Source organism: Muntiacus reevesi, chromosome X, assembly GCF_963930625.1.
Source record: "Muntiacus reevesi chromosome X, mMunRee1.1, whole genome shotgun sequence".
Lineage (NCBI taxonomy): Eukaryota > Metazoa > Chordata > Mammalia > Artiodactyla > Cervidae > Muntiacus > Muntiacus reevesi.
Window position 1 is genome coordinate 83,890,475 of NC_089271.1, and position 8,687 is coordinate 83,899,161.

Sequence of the window (8,687 nt, forward strand, 5' to 3'; positions counted from 1 at the left end):
GATGAGCAATGAGAAACACAGGGGTATGATATTAGGGTAAAGGAAGAATATTTGGAACATTATACTATAGGCAAAAGTATAACAGAAAAGGCAAAACATACAGAAATTAAATGGAAAAAACTAGCATGGGTAATATCAATAACATGTCAAAGAGATATTATTTATGATATATTTTAAAAATTAAACAGGAGTATGAATTCAGCCCAAAATAAGCAGCTAAATTATATTACTAGATATTTAATAAAGGAAAAATTCAAATGACCCACGCATATATCTAGGTCATTGTAAAAGTACACATTTAATGGTGTAACTCAGAAACATGAAAATCAGAGACAACTTTGTAAAAAGTATTTTAGAATTTTTTACTGTAAATTATGTTGCTATTGGGACCTCCCTGGTAGCTCAGCTGGTAAAGAGTCCACCAGCAATGAAGGAGATCCTGGTTCGAATTCTGGGTCAGGAAGATCCCCTGGAAGAGAGCATGGCAACCCACTCCAGTATTCCTGCCTGGAGAATCCCCATAGACAAAGGAATCTGGTCGGCTACAGTCCATGGGGTTGCAAAGTGTTGGACACGACTGAGTGACTAAGCATACACACACATATTTCTATTGTTGAAGATGTAGGAAGGGTGTTTCCAATACTTGCTGCAAGACTGTTAATTGGATTTGCCTTTGAATAAATACCTCCTTTTACCTGGAATGTAGATCTGGTACACGTTTGATATGGAGAAATACCTGTGTGTATTTCTTTTTTAAGTCTGTTTTGTGTGTGTGTGATAAAGCAAATAAATAAAATAATTATCCTCCAATTAAAATAAATTAATTAATTTAAAAATGTGCCATTTTAGTCATCATATTTGTTCATGCCAAAGGCATAAGTACATTAGCATTTTTGTGCAAAAATAACCACCATCCAACTTCAGAACATTTTTATTTTCCAAAACTGATACTCTGTACCTATCGAAAATAACTCTCAATTCTCCTCTCTTCCCAAACTTTGACAACCACCACTCTATTCTGTCTTTATAATTTGACTACTCTAGGTACCTCATGCAAGTGGAATCATAAAATATAATTTTGTGTCTGCCTTATTTCATTTAGCATAATGCCTTCAAGTTTCACCCACATCATAGCATATGTCAAAATTTATTTCTATTTTAAAGCAGAATAATATGCCACTGTATATATGTACCACATTTTATTTATCTATTCATACATCAGTGGACATTTGGGTGGTTTAATGTTTTGTGCTATTGTGAATAATGCTGCTATAAACATGAGCGAACACTTATCTCTTGAAGTCCCTGATTTCAATTTTTGAGAGGGTATAACCAGAAGGGTGCTTCCTGGTGGCTCTGGGGTTAAAGCGTCTGCCTGCAATGCGGGAGGCCTGGGTTTGATTCCTGGGTGGGAAGATCCCCTGGAGAAGGAAATGGCAACCCACTCCAGTATTCTTGGCTGGAGAATCCCATGGACGGAGGAGCCTGGTGGGCTACAGTCCACAGGGTCGCAAAGAGTCGGACACGACTGAGCGACTTCACTTTCACTTTTCACTTTCAACTAGAAGTGAAAATACTAAGTCATATGCTAATTCTATGCTTCATTATTTGAGGAACTGCCATTAATATTTTCCAAAGCATCTGTGCCATTTTATATTGCCACTAGAAATGCTCAAGGATTCTAATTTCTCCACATCCTCAACGACATATTATTTCCTGGGCATTTTTTAAATTTGTATTTTCAAATAATACCCATTTGAATTGGCATGCACTGGCTTTAGCTTGTTCTTATTCCTTTTTTTTTTTTTTTTTTTCATGGAAAGATCACTTTTGTTGACAAGTTAGAGCCAAAATAGGCAGCTTCACAGAACAGAAATAAGATAGTCTCAAGAAGATATAGTGTAAATTTGCAGCAGACAGTTACAATTTGCAGCAGAAGGTTGATACTCTTCACCTTCACCCTATCCCTCAGCACTATCCACTCCAACCTTTTCATAATAGTATTCGAGTGCAAGCATGTTCTCATAGGTATCAGGAAATTATTTTTCCTTAATATCCTCACCAATATATCTGAACAAAGATACACTTGGCATATATTAAGTCAAACTTATTGTCTAGCCAAAACCAGGCTTTAGCAATGGCTGTGGTGTTGCTCAAGCTCATGGTACTTTGACCAGGTTTCCACTAGATTTTACAGTAAGATGCTAGAAATTAGGGTCAACTTTGAAGTCAGTGGGATGCCAGTCCACAAACTGGATGGTGCACTTGGTCTTGATAGTGGCAATGACAGTACTGAAACCTTCGGGAGCCATGTCAGCACAGCACAACAGGCAGCAAGTCATGTATATGCCACAGTGAAGCTTATATTTCATCACCTAGTTTAGGCTGGAGGAAACATGCATTGTTGGTCTCTGTTATAGTAAGATGTTTGTGGTAGAATTTCTCAGCAGAGATGATGGGGGCAAATATGGCCAGAGGGAAATGCATGCAGGGATAGGGCACCAGGATGGTCTGGAATTCTGTCACACCAACATTCTGGGCTCATCAAATCTAAGTGAAGCAGTGATGGAGTACACAATTGGGCTAATAAAGTTACATATAAGTTGGTTAAGGTTAGTATAGGTTGAGTGCTCAATATCAAGATTTTTACAACAGGTGTCATAGATAACCTCATTGTCTATTATCAAGACACAATCGGAGTGTTCCAGGGTGCAAAAATTAAGTTGCAGGGCACAACTATAGCTATGGAAACCGAAGGGGCCTGGATAAATGGAGAACTCCACCTTGGACATCTTGCCATCATCAGCTGAAAGGGCATTCCATCAGGAGGAAGGCAAACCAAAAACTGATTCTCCCACAAAAACTATGGAAAACCAAGGAGTCCTAAAGATTTTTGTACTGGTCAACCACTTTTAAATGTGGTCTGAGAAATGCAAATCAAAACCACAATGAGGTACCATTACATGCCAGTCAGGATGACTGCTATCCAAAAGTCTATAAGCAATAAATGCTGGAGAGGGTGTGGAGAAAAGGGAACCCTCTTACACTGTTGGTGGGAATGCAAACTAGTACAGCCACTATGGAAAACAGTGTGGAGATTTCTTAAAAACCTGGAAATAGAACTGCCATATGACCCAGTAATACCACTTCTGGGCATACACACCGAGGAAACCAGATCTGAAAGAGGCACATGCACCCCAATGTTCATCGCAGCACTGTTTATAATAGCCAGGACATGGAAGCAACCTAGATGCCCATCAGCAGATGAATGGATAAGGAAGCTGTGGTACATATACACCATGGAATATTACTCAGCCATTAAAAAGAATTCATTTGAATCCGTTCTAATGAGATGGATGAAACTGGAGCCCATTATACAGAGTGAAGTAAGCCAGAAAGATAAAGAACATTACAGCATACTAACACATATATATGGAATTTAGAAAGATGGTAATGATAACCCTATATGCAAAACAGAAAAAGAGACACAGAAGTACAGAACAGACTTTTGAACTCTGTGGGAGAAGGTGAGGGTGGGATGTTTCAAAAGAACAGCATGTATATTATCTATGGTGAATCAGATCACTAGCCCAGGTGGGATGCATGAGACGAGTGCTCGGGCCTGGTGCACTGGGAGGACCCAGAGGAGTTGGGTGGAGAGGGAGGTGGGAGGGGGGATCGGGATGGGGAATATGTGTAACTCTATGGCTGATTCATGTCAATGTATGACAAAACCCACTGAAATGTTGTGAAGTAATTGGCCTCCAACTAATAAAATAAAATTTAAAAAAAAAATAAAAATAAATAAAAATAAATGTGGTCTGAGACAAGGTCAGTGATCTACTTGTGAACGGTGTAGTACCCATAGTTATTGTTAGCCTCTTCCTTGCCTTTAACGAGGCACTCAAGGTGGAAGAGTTGGTGGTAGGTGCCAATGTGAACTTCATAATAGCCATGTGTTCTAGATCTAGAAATACTACCCTGACCTGCATGCCAGGTCCTGCAGATGTCTTCCTGCTTGCCAGCATCCATCTCACTGAAGAGGGTGTAAAAAGACTCATCTCCTCCCTTAATGGTCTTGTCACTTGTCATCTAGTCATCGGGCTGGATATTATTTTTCAGGAAGTAGATCTCTCAGCAAACAATGACAAACTGGACTCCAGTCCAGTCAATGTGGAATGAGAGAGAGTCACACATGAATGGAACTTTTAGAACTTTGCAGGGCTGGAGGAGGTAAGGGGAGAGCAACAAGGATCACACACTGACACACTACCAAGAAGTCTGGGGAAGATGTGGTGAGAGGCTGTTTGGTCCTGACAAATCCATATACACCCTGCTGGGCCATTTGTCTGGAGAATGGGCATCAGATCCACCATATGCCTCTTTTCTTCCCTCTGTCTTGGTTTAGAAAAAGTCCTAATTTATCATTACTTTAAAAGAGCAAATGTCATTTACATAATTGCTCAATCAGGCCTTTATAGAGGTGTTTTATTTAAAATGTATATGTATGTGAGTTTTTTCCTACAGTAATTAATTTCAAGAGAAATTTCATTATGTATCTTTTACAGAGCCCTAAAATGAGAATCAACCAAATTCAAATAAACCCCAAGGTATGGGAATGCTTCTGGCCAGTTTCCCATTAGAAGCCTGAATATGGGAGCTCCAGAGACCAAAGCAGAAAAATTTCTAGAGCTGAATAGTTCAGCTAAATCAATTATGAAAGAAGAGGTAGTCAACTGGCTCTGGAAGGCTCACCCCTAGAGTAGAACAAACAGAACAGATGGTGAAGTTTTGAGAGTCACTGAAGCTATCTAAACTCAGAGAGATGGAACTAAGTGAGCTTCAGGGATAATAGAATTTCAGTCACGTGAAGGGTGGTGAAATAAAGTAGTATTCATCGGCCTGACTTGGAGGAAGTTTAGAAGTTCAGTTCAGTCACTCAGTCGTGTCTGATTCTTTGTGACCCCATGGACTGCAGCACGTCAGGCCTCCCTGTCTATCACCAACTCCTGGAGTTTACTCAAACTCATGTCCATTGAGTCAACAATACCATCCAACCATCTCATCCTCTGTCGTCCCCTTCTCCTCTCACCTTCGATCATTCTCAGCATCAGGGTCTTTTCAAATGAGTCAGCTCTTTGCATCAGGTGGCCAAAGTATTGGAGTTTCAGCTTCAACATCAGTCCTTCCAATGAATATTTGGGACTGATGTCCTTTAGGATGGACTGGCTGGATCTCCTTGCAGTCCAAGGGACTCTCAAGAGTCTTCTCCAACACCGTAGTTCAAAAGCATCAATTCTTTGGAACTCAGCTTTCTTTATAGTCCAACACTCACATCCATACATGACTACTGGGAAAACTATAGCCTTGACTAGATGGACCTTTGTTGGCAAAGTAACATCTCCTCTTTTTAATATACTGTCTAGGTTTATCACAATTTTTCTTCCAAGGAGTAAGCGTCTTTTAATTTTATGGCTGCAATCACCATCTGCAGTGATTCTGGAGCCCAAAAAATACTCATTGTGAAATATGTCACCCTTTCACCGTGTTGGATGATGACAACTGAACTCACTTGCTACCAATAGCCAGTGTATGTCTTGTTAGTGCCAGTGCACTATAGGTAATAAATCACTTCCTGCAAGCCTTTTCTGTTTCCCAGGGCTCTCTATATCCTTTAAAAAATGGTCTTCTTTGTCTAAGTTCTTAAGAAATGAAATAAAGGTAGTTTGCTGATTTGATACTTCATTTTTGATTGCTGAAATCTATAGCTATAAATTTTCTTCTTAGCACTACTTTTTGCGGAGCTCTGATTTTTCATGGATACACATTCATTCATCTTATCCATGTGGGACTCATTCCAGGAACCCTGTGGATACCAAAATCTGTGGATATTCAAGTCTCTCATATAAAATGATGTAGTATTTGCATATAGCCTACATAATTCTCCAATACACTTTAAATCATTTCCAGATTATTTCTAATACCTAATAATATGTAAAAAATCATGCACATAATTTTTTTTCTGTTTTGCATGTAGGGTTATCGTTACCATCTTTCTAAATTTCATATATATGTGTTAGTATGCTGTAATGTTCTTTATCTTTCTGGCTTACTTCACTCTGTATAATGGGCTCCGGTTTCATCCATCTCATTAGAACTGATTCAAATCACATGTATATTATCTATGGTGAAACAGATCACCAGCCCAGGTTGGATGCATGAAACAAGTGTTCGGGCCTGGTGCACTGGGAAGACCCAGAGGGATCGGGTAGAGAGGGAGGTGGGAGGGGGGATTGGGATGGGAAATACATGTAAATCCATGGCTGATTCATGTCAATGTATGACAAAAACCACTACAATATTGTAAAGTAGTTAGCCTCCAACTAATAAAAATAAATGAATAAAAAATATGCAAATAATCTAACATACAGCAAATACATGTTTTACTTTTTAGAACCTCTTGTAATTTTTATTTTCAAAATATTTTCTGTAAGTGGTTGATTAAATCCACAAATGCAAACCCTGCAGATACAAAAGGCTGACCATTACATCAATATATAAATTTCCCTTTTGCCCTTATATCAATTTTAGACAAAGTCTAATTTTTCTGATATTAGTATAACCAATCCAACTGTCTTTAGTTAATATTTGTGTGGAATCTGCTTTCTCCATACTTTCACTTTTAATCAATATGTGTTCACAGATCTCTCATAGTTGGGCCTCTAATAGTTAGTGCATGGTTGGATCCAGGTTTTTCTTTTTTCTTTCTTTTTTTTTTTAAGGATTTTTAAAAAGTTTTATTTATTTTTGGCTGTACTGGGTCTTCCTTGCTGTACAGGCTTTTCTGTAGTTGTGGCAAACAGGGACTACTGTTTAGTTGCAATGCAGAGACTTCTAATTGAGATTGCTTCTTTTATTGCAGAGCGTGGGCTGTAGGGCATGTGAGCTTCAGTAGTTGCGGCTCCTGGCTCTAGAACACAGGCTTAATAGTTGTGATGCAGGGGCTTAGTTGCTCCACAGCATGTGAAATCTTCCTGGATCAGGAATTAAATCTTTGCCTCCTGCACTGACAAGAAGATTCTTTATCACTAAGCCACTAGAGAAGCTGTGGATCCTGCTTTTTATCCATTCTAAGTTATAAGTCTTGCTATGGGAATTTCATCCATTTATATTTAAAGTATGGAGAAGGAAATGGCAAACCAATCTTGTATTTTTGCCTGGGAAATCCATGGACAGAGGAGGCTGGTGGGCTACAGTCCATGCATGGGGTTGCAAAAGAGTCAGACATGACTGAGCAACTAAACAACAAACAACAAAATTTCAGTCAGTTCTAAGAGATAAGGACTTTCGTTTGACATTTGGTTATTTTCTGTAGCTCTGACATTTACTCCATCACTGTTTTCTTAGTAAGTCAGCCAGTTTTTGTAGTGATACCTTTTAATTACCTTCTCATTTCCTTTTGAGTATATTCTATAGATATTTTATTTGTGATTACCTTGTTAATTGCATATAATATCTTAAAGTAATAATAATCTATCTTAAATTGCGATAAGCTTAGCTTCAATAGCATACAAATCTTTAATCCTGTGTAGCTCCCACTTTATAACATACTTACGCATTTTGTACACTTTAGCATAGATTTATACGAGGGTCATTCTGAGTGGTGTGAGGTGATAACTCATTGTAGTTTTGATTTGCATTTCTCTAATAATTGGTGATGTTGAGCACATTTTCATGTTCTTTTTTACCATTTGTATGTATGTTTTCTTTAGGGAAATGTCTTTAGATATTTCACACACTTTTGATTGGGTTGTTGGTTTTTCAGATTGAGGTGCATGAGCTGTTTGTATATTTTAGAGGTTAATCCTGTGTTGTTTCCTTCATTTGCAAACATGTTCTCCCATTCTTAGGGAATCTTTTTTGTTGTTCATTTCATTTGCAGTTTTCTTTGCTCTGCAAAAGCTGTTTAGTTTAATTAGGTCTTTTTTTATTTTACATATTTATTTATTTATTTATTTATTTTTACATTTTTTCCCCATTTATTTTTATCAGTTGAAGGCTAATTACCTTACAATATAGTAGTGGTTTTTGTCATACATTGGCATGAATCAGATCTTTTTTTGATCCATCTCCTAGAATAATGAAAATTAAAACAAAAATTTAAAAAAAGAGACCTAATTAGGATAGGTCTCTTTTTTTGGATTAATTTTCATTAAAATTAAAATTTTAATTTAATTAAAATTAGGAGATGGATCTAGGTCTCTTATTTTAATTTTCATTATTCTGTTTTTTTAACATTCCTATTTTCTTAATTTATTTATTTTTCAATTGAAGGATAATTGCTTTACAGAATTTTATTGGTTTCTGCCAAGCAATATGAATCAGCCATGAAAGTGAAAGTGAAAGTGAAACTGAAGTCGCTCAGTTGTGTCCGACTCTTTGCAACAAGGCTTCTCAGTCCATGAGATTTTCCAGGCAAGAGTACTGGAGTGGGTTGCCATTTCCTTCTCCAGCAGGAGATGGATCAAAAAAAGATCTTGCTGTGATTTATATCAAAGCAAGTTCACCCTATGTCTTTTGTAAATGTTTTATGATATCCAGTTTCTAATGTAGTCTTTAATCCATTTTGGCTTCATTTTTATGTATAGTGTTAGGATGTGTTCTATTCTTTTAGATGTAGCTGTTAA

The 8,687-nt window shown here is 37.6% G+C and overlaps 1 pseudogene; it reads right to left on the minus strand.

The window, feature by feature from the left end:
• Positions 1-1,886: 1,886 nt before the first annotated feature.
• On the minus strand, positions 1,887-4,092 carry LOC136154557 (tubulin alpha-1C chain pseudogene; annotated as a pseudogene).
• Between the last annotated feature and the right edge of the window lie 4,595 nt (positions 4,093-8,687).